Source organism: Dipodomys ordii, unplaced genomic scaffold (assembly GCF_000151885.1).
Source record: "Dipodomys ordii isolate 6190 unplaced genomic scaffold, Dord_2.0 Scaffold22, whole genome shotgun sequence".
Classification (NCBI taxonomy): Eukaryota; Metazoa; Chordata; class Mammalia; order Rodentia; family Heteromyidae; genus Dipodomys; species Dipodomys ordii.
In genome coordinates this window covers 12,717,102-12,736,891 of record NW_012267238.1, presented here as the reverse complement: position 1 = coordinate 12,736,891, position 19,790 = coordinate 12,717,102, and the positions used below count along the sequence as shown (strand labels likewise).

Genomic DNA, 19,790 nt, shown 5'->3' with positions numbered 1-19,790 from the left:
AAGTTCGTTGGTGATAAAGAAGAAAAAAATTATGGGCAAGAAGAATGAGTTTGCTCCAGTTGGAATATGAACAAAGGGAGTTATCAATAGTAAGAATGCCTGCCAATAGAGGTGACAATTCCAGTATATCTTTAGAGTAGACTCCATTAGACCAGAGGAGCACTGGAGAATTGTGGGTTGTGGAGGGGGGAGTCTTCAAGAATTAATCTGAGTAGGTGATGATGACATTGATCTAAGGAGACACAGTTGACAGACTGGATTTTAAGAAAAAGACTCTCGAGCCTGTATGAGTTGAGGTTTCGGAAGCTGAAGAATACCCAGTAAGGATTATGAGAGATGAAGCCTAGCAACACAAAATTTTAGAAGGGATCTATCAAGTGGATTTTTGTAAAGCCAAATGGTACTTTTTCTACTTTTGTGAACAAGAATAGTAACTTTTCTATGTGGAACAATTGTATTAGTCTAAAGTATCAAACTCCAAGGATCTTTTAGTATGAATTTCTACAATATACGACCGACAAAACAAAAAAGAAATGAGAAAATTGTCTTCATTATGTTTCATATTATAAGATTAGGCTCAGAATTACTTTTGGTGTTCATGAATAGAAGTCAAATGAAGAATGTGCATAGTTTGTTCATAGAAGTTTATAGGAAGACAGAAAGTCTTTGTAAATTCTAATAAGAATATATTTTGAGATTTGGAAATTTTAATGACTTTTTAAGGCAATCAACAATCTTTAAAGAATAAAGATCAAAAGTAACCTCTGAAAATATGTATTGACAATGTCATAATTCAACTTTTATTTAGTTCCTGAAAGTATTTTTGAACAAGATTTCTTCTACAGCATCATTATTTCTGACTTTTTCCTCATAAGCAACCTGATAGGATATATATGATATATGATATGCATTTATGATAAGTATATGCATATACATATATACTTATATGCTTGTATTATACATATAATCATATAAACATGTGAAAGTATATACACACATAAACATATATGTATATGTGTATATATGTATACACATATATTTTAGTTAGTTTAGTTAGGTAAACTGAAGTTTAGTACTAAATAACCTTATCGAGAACGTCTAAGCAATTATCAAGTACTTGAACATTTTTCTTATATGAATATCTTTCCCTACTGATAAAAATCCATATTGAGGTTCCAGTCCCTTGAATTAGTCTTCCCTTGTCCTTTCTTTTCTTTTCTGTTTTCATTTGCTTCAATTATTTGTCTAAAATGCCATATTTATCAATTAAGGTCATTTTTCAAATATGCAGTAACTCTTACAGTTTAATCTTTTAACTATAGTTGTGTCTATGCTAGTTGCTGAATTGTATAGGATACAGTGTTTTCTCAGTTGGTATTTTATAAACAGATTTGAGTGACTTAGTGTGATTTAAAGTACTGAATCAAAAACTTAGGTGAAAACTATTGAATTAAATACTGTGGCAGGGGCAGGAGGGAAGGATACTGGTAGGAATTATTCAGTGGTGTTTGCCTTTAGTTAAACCAAGGGAAGCAAAACACAAAGAAAGCTTTGTAGTATTGCTAAGTAATGGATTCCAGTGATGTGCTACTGATAGAACTTGATTTTCGCATTTGTGACTTTTTAGAAAGACCCATTAAATCGAAGACATAAAGTGTGGTTGCATGAGAAACATCTGGAAAGAATCAATTCTTTGCCAATGTTTCTAAGCAACCAGAAATTGGAGCAATGTAAAGATAGTTCACAGAAAGTGAAAGCTATAATTTTTAGATTTCCATAATTTTGGACCTGGTCTAGGGCAAAATATTGGAAATTAATTTATATTTCTATATTTTAATAAACATACATTTTATGTAATACCAAATCACAGATTTTGTAGGCAAATGAAGCTTTTTACAAGGTCCAAGTCTTCATTATATATAATTTGCATATGTACTTCAGAATATTTTTTTTGTGAAATATAAAGTACCACTGAAATTGTGGTGTTATTACTATAGAGCTATGAATTTGCTAAATCACTGCAGATCCTTTCTGAATTTTTAAAATTATAATTGCATTGAATCCAACCATTTTAAACAGTATTTTAATGCCCCTTTTTACAATATGAATCTATGTAAGTCATTAGTTTTTCCCTTTTTCTGTCTATATTTCCATTTTATCAGATTTATTTAAATATAAATATACTTTATACAAATCACCTCTTAAATGCCTTGAAAGTAAATCTCAAAGCTCTTCTACTTAATAGGACTTGAACACACATACTGTATAGACACTTTACCTCCATTATCACACTCAATTCTCCCAACATTTCTATGTGGATCAACAATTTCCAAAATCATACAATTAGCCACTAGTATATTGGAAATTCATTCCAATTCTGTCTATTTAACCCACACTACCATCATCCTGCTGCTTCCTTTATTTTTAACTGGGAGAAAGTGGGAGATTCCTCAGGTTTTAAAGATGTCATTGCATAGTTAATTTTTCCACTTTTAGATGGATATCATTTAGTATTTTTATAGGGATTGCAAGTACCTAATAAAGTTGAAAACCAACAGATTGCCACCATTTGTTTCTCTTAGGCAAGAAGCAGATCCATGGATCTGTTAATATCAAAGGCATGAATGGTTTATGTTTATATCAAAGAGCTTCAACATGCATGTGTGGATTACATTATTGCCAGAACAGGACCAGTTTCTTCTTCCCTGTAAGCCTTTATGATTTCTTGTGAGGACAGAAAAACCCTTTGTCTTCTGCATTACTTTAATTGTATTGGCTATTTGGAGTTTTGTTTATGGTGGCTTAATGAACATATGGATTCAAAACTGCTTCTGCAGTGTCCCAGCTGAGGGACATAGAGAAAGCTAGATTGCATCTCTAAAGTTCGATTCCCTCTTGACTAAGGAGAGGGAATAAATTTTAACCTCATATTGATGCAAAGATCAAATATGCCTGCAGTGTGGTCAGCACTTAATATGTTTCCTTTCTTCTCTTATGATCCTCAGACTTTATTCCTTTGTTCCAGTGTCTGGCCCTGGGGTTTCTCACTGCTGGATTTATATAGCTGTTCCACCCAGCAATTTTTATGTCACATCATCAAGTCTATGAAGAGCCTGCTAGCAACATTGTAGCCCTGTCAGTGATGTGAGGTCCTTTATTATCTTGACCAAATTCCCATTTATTAAATAGATAGCTACCTTGCTCTAGAGGACAACTTCCAATACAACAAATGAAGTTGTTGTTTCTGTGTTTGCCCCCTTAACCTGAGAGAAAAGCAATAGATTACTGAACAAGACTTTGTAGGCTTAATTTCTTATTTTGAAGAGCCAAAATGATCATAACTGCCTCAAAATGTTGTCAATGAAATCCAAAGATATATTTTAATGCATGAGGAATCTTCTTGTTGAGATCATTGACTATTTTTGAGCACTTGTACTTCTGGTGTGAGACACAATAGCACAGTTGTTTAATGTAGGACTTGTAGGAAGAGTGCACGAATACAGTCATGATTGTTAATGGATGTATGAAAAAAGAGAAACACATGACTTGAAGTCATGGATGGGGTTGGGAAAGATAGGGAAGAACAATAGAAGAGGTGACATTAATCAAGATGTACTATCCTTTTAAACTGATTTGCTGAATTTGAACCCCCTTTATACAACTACAAGACAATAATATTTTTAAATAGTCATAAGATATATTCATCACAAGTTCCAACCCAGCTCTGTTGTATCATAGCTAGGATAACATCAATAGAACTCTTATATTCTCATGTCTAAATTAGAATACTAATACCTAAACAACAACTTTACATATTAAAAGGTTTAGTTATTAGCTATTATATATGTGAGAAAATATCTGAAACATCTGCTATATTGTAATATAAAAGAGTATGATTAGAGAGAAATGATGAAACTTTAAAAAGAGAATGATAATGAAAAGCAAAGCCAAGTCAACACAATTTATAAAAGGCACTCCACTGGTAGAGAAGTAATTCAATTCAATTTCCAAAAGCATTTTGAGTAGCTGGAGTTACCAGGCATTGCTCTGGCCTCTGGAGAGAGAATTGGTTAGATGTGAATTCCAGACTATACAGTGATATAGTTCTTATGCTCACTTATTACATACTTGCTGTTTCAAGCAAATAGAATAACATTCATGTTGTTTTTATTTGAGTACTCATTTAAAGCAGCTGTATACCAAGCATTTTGTAGAGTGTCTTATAGCATTGTTAATGAGGAATTTATTGTTTTCACATTTAATAGGTAAGAAAACAGAATCACTGAGCAGGGCCCACATGCCTGTAATTCTAGCCACTCAAGAGGCTGAGATCTGAGGATTGCAGTTCAAAGGCAACCTGAGTAGGAAAGTTTTTGAGACTCTTTTCTACAGTTAACCACAAAAAAATGCTGCAAACAAAACTGCTGCTCAAGTGGTAGAGTACTAGCCTTGAGCACAAAAGCTTAGAAACAGCTCCCAGTACCTGAGTTGAAGCCCCAGGACCAGCATTTAAAACAAAAGAAAAAGAAAATGAGAAAGAAAGAAGAATTTTAGAAGGTCAATAATGTAATGTTACAATGCTACTAGCAAGCAGAATCAGGATTGGCACCTAAAACTTGTATTGCTAGTATATATCCTACACACATGGTTTTCCTTTATAAATTCTATGCTCTTGCTGAATAGCACTGTGGCTTAAATGGAAGGCATGTTTAATTAATTAATTAATTAGTTAGCTAGTTAATTAATTATTTTATTGTACTGGGATTTCAACTCAGGGCCTCAAACTTACTCTGATTGTTTGCTTGGCTGGCCTTCAACTCTGTTTTTGCTGGTTATTTTGGTAAAGGAGTCTTTTCTGACTGAGCCCCCAGATCTCAACCTCTTGAGTAGCTAACCACACATCCTCTTTCACTTTTTGCTAGTTAATTGAAGAATTAATTTTGAATCGTCTGTGCTCCTCAGATCTTAATCTTGTAGCTAAGCATGTACCATCAGTGACCAGCATTTTTTGAGACATCTTTGAATAAATACTCTTTTTAATTACTATCTTAAAACATCAAGTATTTATTTTGAAGTTTGTTTACATGGAAAACCACCAACAGTAGACAAACATATAATAAACAATGGGAAGATGAGAAACATAAAGCCAAAATGAGATATTTAGAGCATACAAATTGAGTAGATTAAATAATATGTGTTATATGTGAATACTATCGATCAGGAAACCCATCTCACTGCAAGTGATGAGAGTTGACAGCAGACACTGGGTACATTCACACTTGTTCTCAAAGCCACCAGATGTATAGGCTGAGATGATACAATAAAAGCACAGAACAGCACCAAAGGTCTTGAATTAAAAAAATGATTTACCAAGAAATGTTCAACATCTTTGTCCATAAAAAAATGCAGAACAAAACACACTGAGATTCCACATGACCCCAGTTAGAATGGCCATTATCAAAAAAACTAATAATAACAAATACTGGTGGGGATGTGGCCAAAAGGGAACACTACTATATTGTTAGTGAGAATGTAAAATTGTTCAACCACTCAGGAAAGCAGCATGGAGGTTCCTCAAAAGACTAAACTTAGAGATTCCTTATAACCCAGTAATTCCACTGCCTGGCATTTATCCTACAGAACACAAACAAGGACACATTAAAGCTACCAGCACAACCATTATTCATTCAAGCATTGTTTACCATAGCCAAGACATGGAATAAACCCAGATGTCTCTCAGTGGATGAATGGATCAAGAAAATGTGGTATATATACACTCTGGAATCCTATACTTCCATCATGAGGAAATGGAAAGACTTGAAAAAACTCATATTAAGTAAAATAAGCCAAATCCACAGAAACATAAGTTACATGGTTTTCCTCATTTGTGGTAACTAGAATGGCAAAAGAAAAAAAATACACTGGGACATGATAAACTATACAGGTCAAGGAAGATATTCTTAGGAGATGAACTCATAGGTACAATAGCTATGTGTATCTGACCGTATAAAATCATATTTATTGAAATTAACTTGAGGAAATGGAAACAAGAGTTTTTTCTTCTTGGTTGCCATTTTTGTTTTTATTTTTTGAAATATGTTTTTATTATAAAAATACTGTAAAGAGGGTTTAGAGTTACATGAACAAGGTAATGAGTACATTTCCTATGAAACATTGTTACCTCCTCCTTTGTTTTTTCCCTACCTTCCCTTCCCTCCCACCTCCATTACTACTCTCCCCCCTCCTCCCTCCCTGCTTCTCCACCTAAATTGTAAAGTTTGTTTTTCAACATAGTGTCTTGTACATCTCATTGTTACAAGGGGTCAACCTGTATCACTATTTTAAGCATTTTTTTCCCTTCCTCTCCCAAAGCTAGATAAGTGTATATACAGGGCAACTACATGAAACGAAAACAGGGGTTATACCATGGGGAGGAACATACAAAGAAACAAAAAAATCACATGATACATTATAAATACGTTAGGAACAATAGCAAGAAAGAAAAAGGATATTTGTGTCCCTTTCTTGGGGTTTATTTCGCTTAACATCATCTTATCTGGTCATATGTACATAGCTTTTGAACTTTTCTGCTTGTCACAAACATGTAATAGTGCAAATAAGGGAAATCATGGGACCTATGTTTCTTTGGGCCTGGCTTACTTCACTTAATATATTTTTGTCCAAGTCTTTCCATTTCCTAACACATAGGGCAATGTCATTCTGATGGAGGCATAGAATTCCATTGTATATATATGCCACATTTTCAACAACAAATCCTCAAGGAAACAACTGCCTGATAAACAAGTGGGCTAAAGACTTAAAGAGAAACTTCTCTGAAGAGGAAATAAGAATGGCCAATAGACATATGAAGAAATGCTCAACCTCTCTAGCCATAAAAGAAATGCAAATCAAAACAACATTGAGATTCCATCTCACCCCAGTTAGAATGGCTATAATCAAGAAATCTAACAACAGATGCTGGAGGGGATGTGACCAGAAGGGAACCTTACTGCATTGTTGATAACTTGTTCAACCACTTTGGAAACCAGTATGGAGGTTCCTCAAAAGACTCCACATAGGGAAGGTGGCTCAGTAATAGACTGCTTGCCTTGCATGCATGGTGCCCTGGGTTTGATTCCTCAGCACCACATAAGCAAAAAGAAAAAAGCCAGAAGTGGCATTTTGGCTCAAGTGGTAGAGTACTAGCCTCGAGCTGAAGAGCTGAGGGACAGCGCCCAGGCCCAGAGTTCAGGCCCCACAATTGGACTCCCCCCCCCAAAAAAAAGACTGCACATAAAGCTTCCCAATGAGCCAGCAATCCCACTTTTGGGCATTTACCCAAATAATCACAAACAAGACCACACTAAAGCTACCAGCACAACTATGTTTATTGCAGTATCATTTACCATAGCTAAGATATGGAACCAACCCAGATGCCCCTCAGTAGATGAATTGTTTTTATTTATTTTTGTCTTGTTTATCTTTCTTTGGGAGGCACAGAATGGTGGGACACAGGGTGAACAAATGAAGCAATGACAGTCACTAGACACTATATTGAAAATCAACTATACAGCTTATGTATGGAGATGAGACGGAAAAAACTGTGAGAGAGCAAAAGAAGTGATGACATTGATCAAAAAGAAAGGTACTCTTTATCTGACTTGTGCAGCTATAATTACTCTGTGCAATCCCTTTATAGTAGCAATAAATACTATGTATGTATGTATGTATTTGTCAGTCGTGGGGCCTGAACTCTGGGCCTGGGCACCCTGAGGTCTTCAGCTCAAGGCTAGTGCTCTACCACTTGAGCCACAGCATCAGTTCTGGCCTTTTCTGCTTATGTGTACTGAGGAATCGAACCCAGGGCCTCATGCATGCAAGGCAAATGCTCTACTACTGAGCCACCTTCCCAGCCCCACATTAAAAAAAATAGAAAAATAAATAAATAAAATAAACAAAAGAGTGCCACAAAACTGTTTATCAAATGAAGAGGCCCTTCTGGTCATAATATGGAAAGATCTGGAGAAGATACATAAGAATATTTATATTCGTTTGTTTCTTTATAAAGAAACCATGAAGATGTTTCCTCTACTATGAAGATGGTGGAAGGAAGATACAGAAAGAAACATCTAACTTTTGGAGTGTCACAATTTCACATATGCCTTTCTATAGATTATGTTTTATTTTTAATAATATATGAAAATTTGTTAATTAAAAATAAACATTACTATAATATATTAGCATATTACAATATTATATATATTATAATATTAGTATAATATTATAAAACAAAAGAAAGAAATTACTTTCCAGTGTTGGAGATCTTGTCTTTCCTATTTGCATTAACCAAGCAGAACAGATACAGGTAAGTATTAATAAAGTGAGCCTGTGCATCTGTTACTGACTGACCAAAACATTTTAGAATTGTGATAAATGCACAGCTGTAGAAATAGATGACTGGTTGTCACAGGGACTTTGAGCCATCACCCTGTGCTTAAATGGAACTCAGCAAACTACAATCTATTAGTTTAATCTGTCCCCCTGCTGGGTTTTGCACACAAGATTTTACTGTAACACAGTCAAGCCATTCGTGAACATGTAGTCTCAGTGACAGAGCTGGAGTTGCTACGGAGTTGCACTATGGCTAGTAATTATTTTTTATCAAGTAGATACTTAGATTTATCAGGTAGATGTCAGAGAAGATGGTGTGGAGATGCACACCCATGATCCCAATATTCAGGAAGCAGAGATGGCAGGATTGTGGTTCCAGGTCAGCCTGACTTAAAAAAAAAATCAAGACCCTAGAAGAGAACATTGGTGGCATATACTTGTCATCTCAAATTACATGGGATGTGGAAGTAGGCGTAATGAGATCCGAAGCTATTTAAAAGCACAAGACCTTACAAAAGTAGAGCAAAAATGAGCTAAGTTGATGGTTCAGGTGGTAGTGTACTTGTTTAGTAAGCAGAAGGCCTTGAATTCAATCCATGGAACTGAAAGGAAATGAAAAGAAAAAAGGTGAAAGAAAAATTACTTTTGATTTATTTTTATTAACACATAATCATACCTATTTGTGGGGTACAGTGTGGCAATTCAATATATTTATATATGTATATACATATGTATATATGTACTGTGAATTCTTGCCCAACCTATTTATTATCCCTTTTTGTTGGGAATTTGTGGATTTCTCCCTTCTAGTTAAACAAAACATGCAACCAATTTTTGCAGTCTGTTGTTCTCAACTAATTCTTTTGAATGGAATTTTTTTTTTATTTTCTTCAAGCACAACGCTCACCTGCTCATATAAATGGTGTTTCAGTCAGGGATAGATGACGTGTACACACTATGAACTTATAAAATTGTAATGGAGCTGAAACACTCCACAGATTCCATTATTACATCCTATTCCCCACACCAAGCACTCGAGTATTTGTGGTGACAGTGACATAAACAAACCTATTAGGCTGTCAGTCCTATCAAAATGTAATACAATTATGCACAGTACATGATATTTGATAATGACAATAATTGTCACTGCTTTATTTTTCACTTGAATTTTATCATTGCAGAGTACAAACAGTTGACTATACAACAGTACATTTTGTTATGCTGGCAGCAGTGCATGTATTTTGTCTTTACTACATTGCTTTCTTCCCAGAGGGCATCCCACCCCCACCCCATTGGTGGATGGGGCTTGGACTCAGGGCCTGGGTCTAGTCCCTGAGCCTTTTTTTTTCTTTTTTGTTCAAGGCTGGTACTCTACCATGTGAGCCTCAATGTCACTTTCTGTTTTCTGGTGATTAATTAGAGATAAGTGTTTTACAGACTTTCCTGCCTGGACTAGCTTTGAACTGTGGTCTTCAAATCTCAGCCTCCTAAGTAGCTAGGATTATAGGCATAAGCCTTAGTAGCACCTGGCTATTACATCTCTCGATTGAAGCTAAAGGCCACCTTGAGAGACTCATGCACACTATCTACCCTTGAATAAGGGCAGTAAGTATGTTCATACAATAATGAACCCACCTAACAATGCATTTGTCTAGGAATCCTGTCATTAAGAAATACATGGATACCTGCACATCCATATTTATTGTTACACCATTCACAATGGCCTAGGTATGGAAACATCCCAGATGCACTCCTATAGATGAAAAAATGTGATACCTATTCACAATGAGGCCCTAAGTTCAAGCCCTAGGACCAGCCCATACACACAAGTGTGTGTGTGTGTGTGCACGCACACACACACACACACACACACATTTTGTAATCTATACTCTTTCCTCTCTGGCCTGTTACATTAAACATAGTAGGAAGTTCACAGTAAAATATAAATTAACAGAATTTGTTTGGACTAAAATGCTAAAATTTTAAATCAAAAGTTTAATATGTAGGCAGCATAAAAAGATCTTAGTGTGGAGAGCTATAGGAAGGCCTGGGATCCTTCAGAAGAAAGATGCCATCTTCTCGCTCACTCATCCTTAGGGAGGGCTGCAGAAACTCAGATGAACCCAAATGTAGTAAGCACAGCTTTTAACAACTCTTTAGGAGGAGGAATTTGTAAGGGAGTTTGGGGACTTTCTAAACGATGGGGATTTTTTGTCTTTTGGTCATTAGTTCCATGTACTTACCAGTAGTTACTGGACTTTTTCCTCCCTTGAAAAACAAAAATCAATTCTAGATGCTACAGACAATAATTTTCAGGCAGCAAAACCTTTGTTAATAAATCCAAATATAGTAACTCTTCAGACCTCCAGGGTATTTTTAATAATTAAGCCAGCTAGATGTTGGTGGTCCATGCCTGTCATCCTAGCTGTGTAGGAGGGTGAATTCAGATGATCAAAATTGGAAACCAGTGGGGCACAAAACTCAGTGAGACTCCATCTCCAGAAATAACCAGCACAAAACCTGACTAGAGGCATGGCTCAAGTGGGAAGCACAAGCACTCAAAGCCTCTGAGTTCAGGTCTTGGATCTGGCAAAACTAATAAGTAACTTTAAACCAACCAGTTCCTCACTGATTCTGCAGTGACAGAAGGAGTTAACAAATGTAGCCAATAGAAAAATGTTAGGATTGACCTTCTAATTCTATTTCATTGATATTTACTAAGTAATACAAATGAGAAGAATAACACAGTCATTTGCTTCTCACTTTGAAATACATCCAAGCCTTTTTCAATCCTCTAAAACAAGATGTTTTAAAGGACTCATTCTAAGGAAGCATATTAATGTATTGAAAAGGGGACTAGATCATTTGATTGACAGCAGAAAGAATTTAAACAGGCTTGGTACTAGTGGCTCAAGTCCACAATCGTAGCTACTCAAAAGACAGACCTCAAGGATGGAGGCTTAAAGCCAGTCAGAGAATACTCTCGGAGGCTTCATCTCTAATTAGCCAGCAAAGTGCCAGGCTAGAGGTGTGGTTCAAGTGATAGAGCTCCATCCATGAGCAAGAAAGTATAGGAGAACAGAAAGTTCTGAGTTTAAAGCCCTGGAACTAAAGGAAAAGGAGGAGGAAGAGGCAACAGAGGAAGAAAAGAGGAGAAGGAAGAGGGGAGCTGAAACAATGGAATCAGACATGACCGAGTTTGAATTCTAACATCCACTTATGCATTTGTCTGGCATGGTACATCTCTCCTTAATGGAACATACTCAATAGAAAGCAAAATATAAGAGAAAGCAGTTGGTTGGATTCCCAACTCTTCTTTCTAGATACCTGGCTTGGATAAGTTGCTTAATTTATTCTTATATATGTAAAAATTGAATGTGTGGAGAGGATAATAGTAGCTGCTGTTTTAATATGTAACTCTACAGCAAAAGCAAACCATTTGCCAGGTACCTTGTCTAGTAAGCTGTCTAGTAAGCAATTATGACCTATAGCTTTATTCGTATTAATGATAAATCATTGAATATTGCAGTAAAGAACAGCTCAAGTCCCAGCACTGTGCCTCTCCCTCCTCACTGCCCAGCCACCAGGCCATGTGCTAGATCTCTCTTCCTGGAAGATTGGTAGAATTACTTTTTCTCAACAGCCTAGAGAGAATCTAGTTACCACCTCTGAGTTATCCCTGCTTTGCTGAGGCTTAATTTCAGAGGTGCTACAGTTGAGAGCAGGGAATTATTTTCATTTATTTATTCATCTGGCACCAGAAAGAAAATGTGGGCATGGAAATTGGTTTCACACACTAATGAAAAGAGAGACTTGTTAGTAGTCCTACTTCCAAAAGATAAAGACCTAGATGTACTGTTGATAAAGTTTAAAAACAGATGCCCAGGCAGAGCACAGCATCATCCCATTGAGCTTCCAAACAATGCCAAGTCTTAATGGTGCTGGATTTAATAAACGCTACAGTCAGCTTTTATCAAGGCAAGGGCAGATCTCTGTAGATTCAGAAAGTGTGTGTGTGTGTGTGTGTGTGTGTGTGTGTGTACGTACGCACACACTTAAATGATGGATAAATCGTCACATTCCTCCTAAATGAGGGACAAGGTAATATATACAGCAGTTTTTTGTGCACTAGAAAGCCCTATGAAAATCAGAGTAGTAGTTGTCATAGCCAATGTTATGCTAGTATTATCAGTACCATTCTTTTTGCTTCATTTTTATCTGTTTCCAAGTACACAATGGCCTTAATTTTTTTGGCACAAGAAACTTACAGAAACTCATTAAAGTTATCTTCTAGAAGTTGAGACATCTTGTGTGGGTGGGGGGGGGGGAAATCCATGTTTTGTTTAATTCCCTGTATTTTAAGTGACTTTTTATTTTATTTGTCTTGGTTATGAATTTTTCCTTACTTTTGCTAATCATTTTTTAAATGTTACCTAGGCTTAAAAATAAAAGCCACAGGCTCTCAAGAGCGTTGGGAGTTTGTTGTTCTGAGGTCGCATTTAATTTCTCATTTTTTCTTGTCCTATATTTACTCACCACCCACTCCTTCTGCCCCCCTTCATGTTTAGCAGCATGATGCAAGATGCATTCATTCCTTGAGCAAATGATAGATAGATGCTTGCTACTGCTCTGCAGGGATCATCACCCAATGGAAATAAAGTTAGGCTGTGAAAGGCACCATCAGAGAAGAACCTGTCATAAGGCAAACTGCCCTGCTCAGAGGCCCACAGGCTCCCCTGAGAAATAGAAAGGCATCTACAGACCCAGAAGCCAAAGTTCCCCTGCTTTCTGATATACAATGTCTTGGAGGCTTATGCTATTTACTGGAAAATAAGAGCAATAATAAGGAGTGCCTGCTGTTTGTCTTATCTAACTGTTGGCCATTATGGACACATAGCCAATAAAAAAATAAAATCATCTACATCCTAGAGTCACTGTTTCTAGCCCCTTGGTAGCTTTCTGTCAATCTCAGGAAAAATGTGCAGTTCTTCCAGCTGCCATGGGCCTCGGGTTGATTTAACCTTCCCTTTTCTCTCCTCCCTCATCTCCAGCCCTATGCACAGGCTTCCTTTCTCCCTTCAGTCCTGTGTCTCTCTGAAATGCTACTTCCTCAGAAATGCTCTTTCTGATTCCTTCATCTAAATGATCCCTTCCATCTTTATTCCCTACCTGGCTATTATCCTCTTCTTTACCTTGCTTTGAGTTTGCTTCATTTATTGATTATGATCATTTTTATCAGTAGACAATAATGAAGTTACATACTAAAAACATTCACTTCTTTACTAAGCTCTCATGCCTTCAAGCTCATGCAATTGTCAGTATAATCCAGAGTTTACTTTAGCATGACCATAAGCCTTATTTTATTGGTAAGAAAGTAAGGCACTGAACAGTTAAGTAACTGACCCAAGGTCACACCATCAGAAAGTGGTCAAGAATTCAGGGCCAGATAGTCTCATCCTGTAGACAACGCTGCTGTTTCTCAGCTTGGGAGTGTGCATGGAGCTTTTGCTTGCTTGTTCGTTGTGCATTCTCTGTTTACTTGTTAGCATATAAAGTTCCATGAGGCAGATCTAGCTACAGGGATCAGAACATTGTCTTCTGTGGGGGCTGTGCTAGTCAAGGCTTGTGAATGAGCTGTAAAGCATCACAGATCCCAGCACAAAATGGCTTTGATGACATGCATTTGTGACAATTACATTTTACTGCTGTACGAATGGATATGTGGGGTGAGAATAAGTGTCTCTAGGAAAATGATGGACTCATTTCTCTGAGGTGACTTCAATGCCTCTGTCCCTGTGATGCTGTGACACTCTTGCTCCAGGTCCCACCTTTGTCCTCACTGTCTTGGCTTTGGGGTCACCATGATTCTTGCTTTTGGAAATGACATATCTTTCACTGATGGATTAGATGATGCCAACTGAATGATTGCTTGTTGATCATCCATCCATCCAACATGCTTGTAACTGACAGAATATTCTTTTTTAATTTTAAAATCACTTTTTATTTCAGAAGTTGCCCTTGTTTTTGGTACTGATGGTAAGGAAATAGGTAAAACATTCAGAAGACACAAAACTCAAAGGTTACCAAAGGGTGTGCACTGAAGTTCCTCTCTCCTTTCCCTACTCTAGAACCCCTCAGAATGAGGATCTAAGACTTCCAACTTCCAGTGTATCCTTCTGGTGCTATTCTATGCAAATATAAACTACTAAATGTACATGTTATTTTCCCTTTGTTATACAAAAAATCTTAGCATCCTGCCTTATTTTGTCTCTTGCTTTCTTTACTAAAAGGTAGAATTAGAGATTGCTCTATATCAGTATGTAAGGAGTTTCTTTTTTAATTACTAAATATTTTTATTGTTATTATAAAAGTGATATACAGAGGGGTTACTCTTTCATAAGTCAGGTAATAAGAACATTTCTTTTTTTTTTTTTCGGTTGGTCTTGGGTCTTGAACTCTGGGCCTTAGTGCTATTCCTGAGCTCTTCAGCTCAAGGCTAGTGCTCTACCACTTGAGCCACAGCACCCTTCTGATTTTCTGGTGCTTAGTAGGAGATAAGAGTCTCATGGACTTTCTTGCTTGGGTTGGCTTTGAACTGTGATCCTCTGATCTCAGCTTCCTGAGTAGCTAAGATTGCCACCTGCACCAGGCATGAGAACATTTTGTGTTGGACATTGTCATCCCTTCCTTTGTTCTCTACTAGTTTTTCTCTCTAGTCCCTGCGGACAAGTTGTATAGTTCATTTTCAACATAGTGTCTAGTGAGTACCATTGCTGCATTTGTTCAACATTTTCCCCTCCATTTCTGTGCTCCCCTTACCCTCCTCCTTGGAAAGATAAACCAACAAAGAAGGCAATAGGAAAAGAAAAAAACTCTCTTGTTTCCATTTCCTGGAGTTCTTTTTGATAATTGGTTTTTTTTTGGGGGGGGGTCGGTCGTGGGTCCTGAACTCTGGGACCGGATGCTGTCTTTGAGCTCTTCAGCTGAAGGCTAGCCCTCTACCACTTGAGCCTCAGCCCCATTTCTGGCTTTTTTTGCTTATGTGGTGCTGAGGAATTGAAAGTAGGGCCTCATGCATGCAAGGCAAGCGCTCTATCACTGAGCCACCTTAACAGCCCAATAAATATTATTTTACATGACCAGAAGCACAGAGGCATTGCACCTTTGTTTTCCTCCCCTGAGAGCATCCTCCTTCTATTTTATTTAAAAAATTATTTTATTGTAAAGATGCTGTACAGAGGGGTTACAATTACATGAGTAAGGCAATGAGTCCATTACTTGTCGATCATTGTTACCCCTTCCCTTGTTGTTGTCCCAATTGCCCTTCTAACTCACCCCATTCCTCCCCACCCAGCCTACCCCAACCTCCCATATCCCCCACCCCCACCGCCTGCCTGAAATTGTAAAGTTCATTTCCAATATACTGTCCTGTGGGTATCATTTTTGAAATGGGTCATCCTGTGTCCTTGTTTCAGCATTTTGTTATTCCCCTTCCTCTCCACAGATTAGACAAATGTATATACAAGATGCAGGGTACCAAAATCAAGCACAGTTATAACAGAGGATATACCATAGGGGGAGGAACATACAAAGGAAACAACAACAAAAAATCACATAGTACATTTAAAACAATAATAACAATGACAGACCTCTTGTGTCTATATCATGGGGTTAATTTCACATGGCATCATCTTATATGGACATATATACATAGTTTTGAGCTTTTTCAGCTCATCTGATAAGATTATCCTACATGTATACTAATTATTGCAAATAAATTTCTTTGGGATGGGTTATTTCCCTTAATATGATTTTGTTCCAAGTCTTTCCATTTCCTAACAAATAGGGCGGTGTTGTTCTTTCTGATGGAAGCATAGAATTCCATTGTGTGTGTGTGTGTGTGTGTGTGTGTGTGTGTGTGTGTATCACATTTTCTTGATCTACTCATCTACTGAGGGGATATGGTGAATAATGCTACGATAAACATAGTTTGTGCTGGTATCTTTAGTATGGTCTTGTTTGTTTTCATTTGGGTAAATGCCCAAAAGTAGGATTGCTGGGTCATAGGGGAGCTCTATGTGAATTTTTTTCCTAGCAAATATTGACATGCCAAAACTAAACCAAGATGAGTTAAACTATCTTAACAGGCCCATATCAAGCACTGAAATAGAAACAGCAATAAGAGACCTCCCAGCTAAGAAAAGTCCAGGACCAGATGGTTTTACAGCAGAATTTTACAAGGCCTTCAAAGCAGAGCTCACACCAATACTCCTCCAACTCTTCAATGAAATTGAAAGAGAAAGCTCACTACCAAACGCATGCTATGAAGCCATCATAACTCTCATCCCAAAACCAGGCAGGGACTCATCAAAGAAAGAGAACTATAGACCCATTTCTTTGATGAATATAGATGCAAAACTTCTCAACAAAATTTTGGCCAATCGCCTTCAACAATTCATCCAAAAAATCATTCATTTCTTTAGTTAATTTAATTCCTATGTATTTTAATTTTTCTGGGGCTATTACAAAAGGAGTTGCTTTCTTGATTTCAGCTGCACTCTTCTCATTATTGGCATAGAGGAAAGTCATTTATTTTTAGGGTTAATTTTATACCTTGCTTCTTTGCCAAAGTTTCAGATCAGCTTGAGTAACTTGGGAGTGGAGTCCATGGAGTATTTTAAATACAAGATCATGTCATCTGCAAAGAGGGAGAGTTTTAACTCATATTTCCCTATTTGGATCCCCTTTATGTTTGCATCTTGTTTTATTGCTCTAGATAGGCATTGTAATACTAAATTGAAGAGGAGTGGAGAGAGTGGGCATCCTTGTCTTATTTCAGAGTTTAGAGGAAGTGGCTTTAGCTTTTCGCCATTAAGTATAATGCTGGATGTAGATTTGTCATACCTGGCCTTTATTGTATTGAGAAATGTTCCCTGGATTCCTAGCTTCTCCAGGGCTTTCATCCTAAAGGGGTGTTGGATCTTGACAAATATTTTTCTGTGTCTATTGAGGTAATCATGTAGTTCTTATCCTTGCTCTTGTTGATGTGATGTATCACATTAACTGATTTACATATATTGAACCAGCTTTGCATCCCTGGAATGAATCCTGTTTGATCATGGTGTATGATTTTTTTGATGACTTGTTGACATTGATTGGCCAGAATTTGGTTGAGAAGTTTTACATCAATGTTCATCCAAAAGAATGGATCTATAGTTCTCTTTCTTTGATAAGTCCCTGCCTGGTTTTGGGATGAGGGTTATGAAGGCTTCATAAAAGGAATTTGGTAGTGAACTTCCATTTTCCATTTCATTGAAGAGTTGGAGGATTATTGTTGTGAGTTCAGCTTTGAAGGTCTTGTAGAATTCAGCAGTGAACCTATCTAATCCTGGGTTTTTCTTGGATGCAAAGTCTCTTATTGATGTTTCTATTTTGATACTTGGTATGGATCTGTTAAGTTGGTTTAAATCATCTTGGTTTAATTTAGACATATTGATATTTGTTAGAAATTCTTCCATTTCATCCAGATTCTCAAACTTATTAGCATAAAGGTTTGAGAGGTATTCCCTTATAATGTTCTGGATCTTGGTTGTTTCTGTGGTGATGTTTCCATTATCATCTGTGAGTTTGTATATTTGGGTGTGTTCTCTTCTTTCCTTGGTAAGATTTGTTAAGGATCTATCATTTTTGCTAGTTTTTTTGCTGTTAATTTTTGTTTTGGTCGTAGGTCTTGAACTCTGGGCCTGGGGATAAAGGCTCTTCAGCTCAAGGCTAGCACTCTACCACTAGAACTATAGCACCACTTCTGGTTTTCTGGTGGTTTATTGGAGATAAGGGTCTCAGGGACTTTCTTGCCCGAGCTGACTTTGAACTAGGGTCCTCAGATCTCAGCCTTCTGAGCAGCTAGGATTACAGGCATGAGTCACTGGCACCTGGCTTGTTAATTTTTTGAAGAACCAACTCTTTGTTTTGTTGCTTCTTTCTGTTTTTTTTTACTCTAACTCATTTCATTCTGATTTAATTTTAATTATTTTTCTATCTACTGGATTGGGATTTGGCTTGTTGCTCTTTTTCAAGGAGCTTCAAGTACATCATTAAAGTGTTAGTTTAAGATCTCTCCAATTTGTTGATGTAAGAACTCAGAGCTATGAATTTTCCTCTGAGTACTGCCTTTTCTGTGTCCCAGAGGAGCTGGTAATTTGTATGTTCATTTTTGTTAAATATCAGGAACATTTGAATTTCCTTTCTAATCTCTTCCATGGCCTGCCTACTCATTGTTCAATGTGTTGTTCAGCCTCCATATGTTATAGGATTTTCTTTGATGTCATTTGGTGTTGAATTCTAATTTTATTCTTTTGTGGTTTGAGAGAATGCAGGGCATAATTTCAGTGTTTCTGAATTTGGACATATTTGCTTTGTGACCTAAAATGTGGTCTATTTTGGAGAATGTTCTATATGCTGCTGAGAAGAATATGTACTCTGTTGCTGATGGGTGAATTATTCTATAGAGGTCTGCTAAGTCTAGTTAGTCTATGCAGTTGTTTAGATTTGCTGTTTCTCTGTTGAGTTTTGCTAAGTTGGTCTATCCAGTGGGGAAAGTGATGTGTAACAGTCACCAACCATCAATGTCTTTGGATCTATGTGTGATTTTAGGGAAAATAGTGTTTCTTGGATAAATTTGGGTGCTCTGGTATTTGGTGAATCATTATAGCATCCTGTAGGAGAGATCCTTTTATTAGTGTGTAGTGTCCCTCTTTATCTCTTCTGACTAATTTTAATTTACCTGATATTAGGATTGCTATTCCAGCCTATTTGTGGGGACCATTTGCTTGGTAGATTTCACTTTCAGAATATGTTTGTTTTTGGAAGGATGGTGCTTTTTTATTTTTATTTTTTGGAAGTGGAGCTCAGCAAGCTGGGAAGGTTATTGGGACCAACAATGTTGGGGGGTGCGAAAAACACCCGACATTGCCTAGGGACAACTAATGGTGCTTGTTTGGGAGTCAGTGTACAATCATAAGCCACTGACAAATGAAACAGAAATCTTGTGATGTTACTGCGATGTCTCAAACACTGGTCTTTACTGCTGCGGGTGATGTCAATCCAGATCTACCCTCCTGCTTGTCTTTATGGCAGAACTGATTCTCTTTTGGCTCAGCATTTCCTGATTCATGTTTTCTAGCCTAATGCTCTGGATTCAAGCATCTTCTCTGGATGGCTCCTTGGGTATCAGGCTGGCCTCAGCTATCATACCTCAAATTTTCTGTAGGTAGTCTGCTAGATTGCAGAACTGAAAGAGGCTGCTTTCAGAGGTGAGTATCAACTCTCCTGCTCTGTTGATCTTATTTTTATGCCTGAGAGACATAAAAATTTTTATGCCAAGTTGCAGAGCTTCTGCA

The 19,790-nt window shown here is 37.1% G+C and overlaps 1 protein-coding gene and 1 pseudogene across 4 annotated transcripts in view; one reads left to right on the top strand and one right to left on the bottom strand.

Moving 5' to 3' along the window:
* Positions 1-19,790, top strand: part of Dlg2 (discs, large homolog 2 (Drosophila)) — a 1,447,312-nt gene that overhangs the window by 575,518 nt on the left and 852,004 nt on the right. The gene's annotated exons all lie outside the window — the stretch shown is intronic.
* Positions 19,490-19,790, bottom strand: part of LOC105983961 — a 1,942-nt pseudogene continuing 1,641 nt past the window's right edge.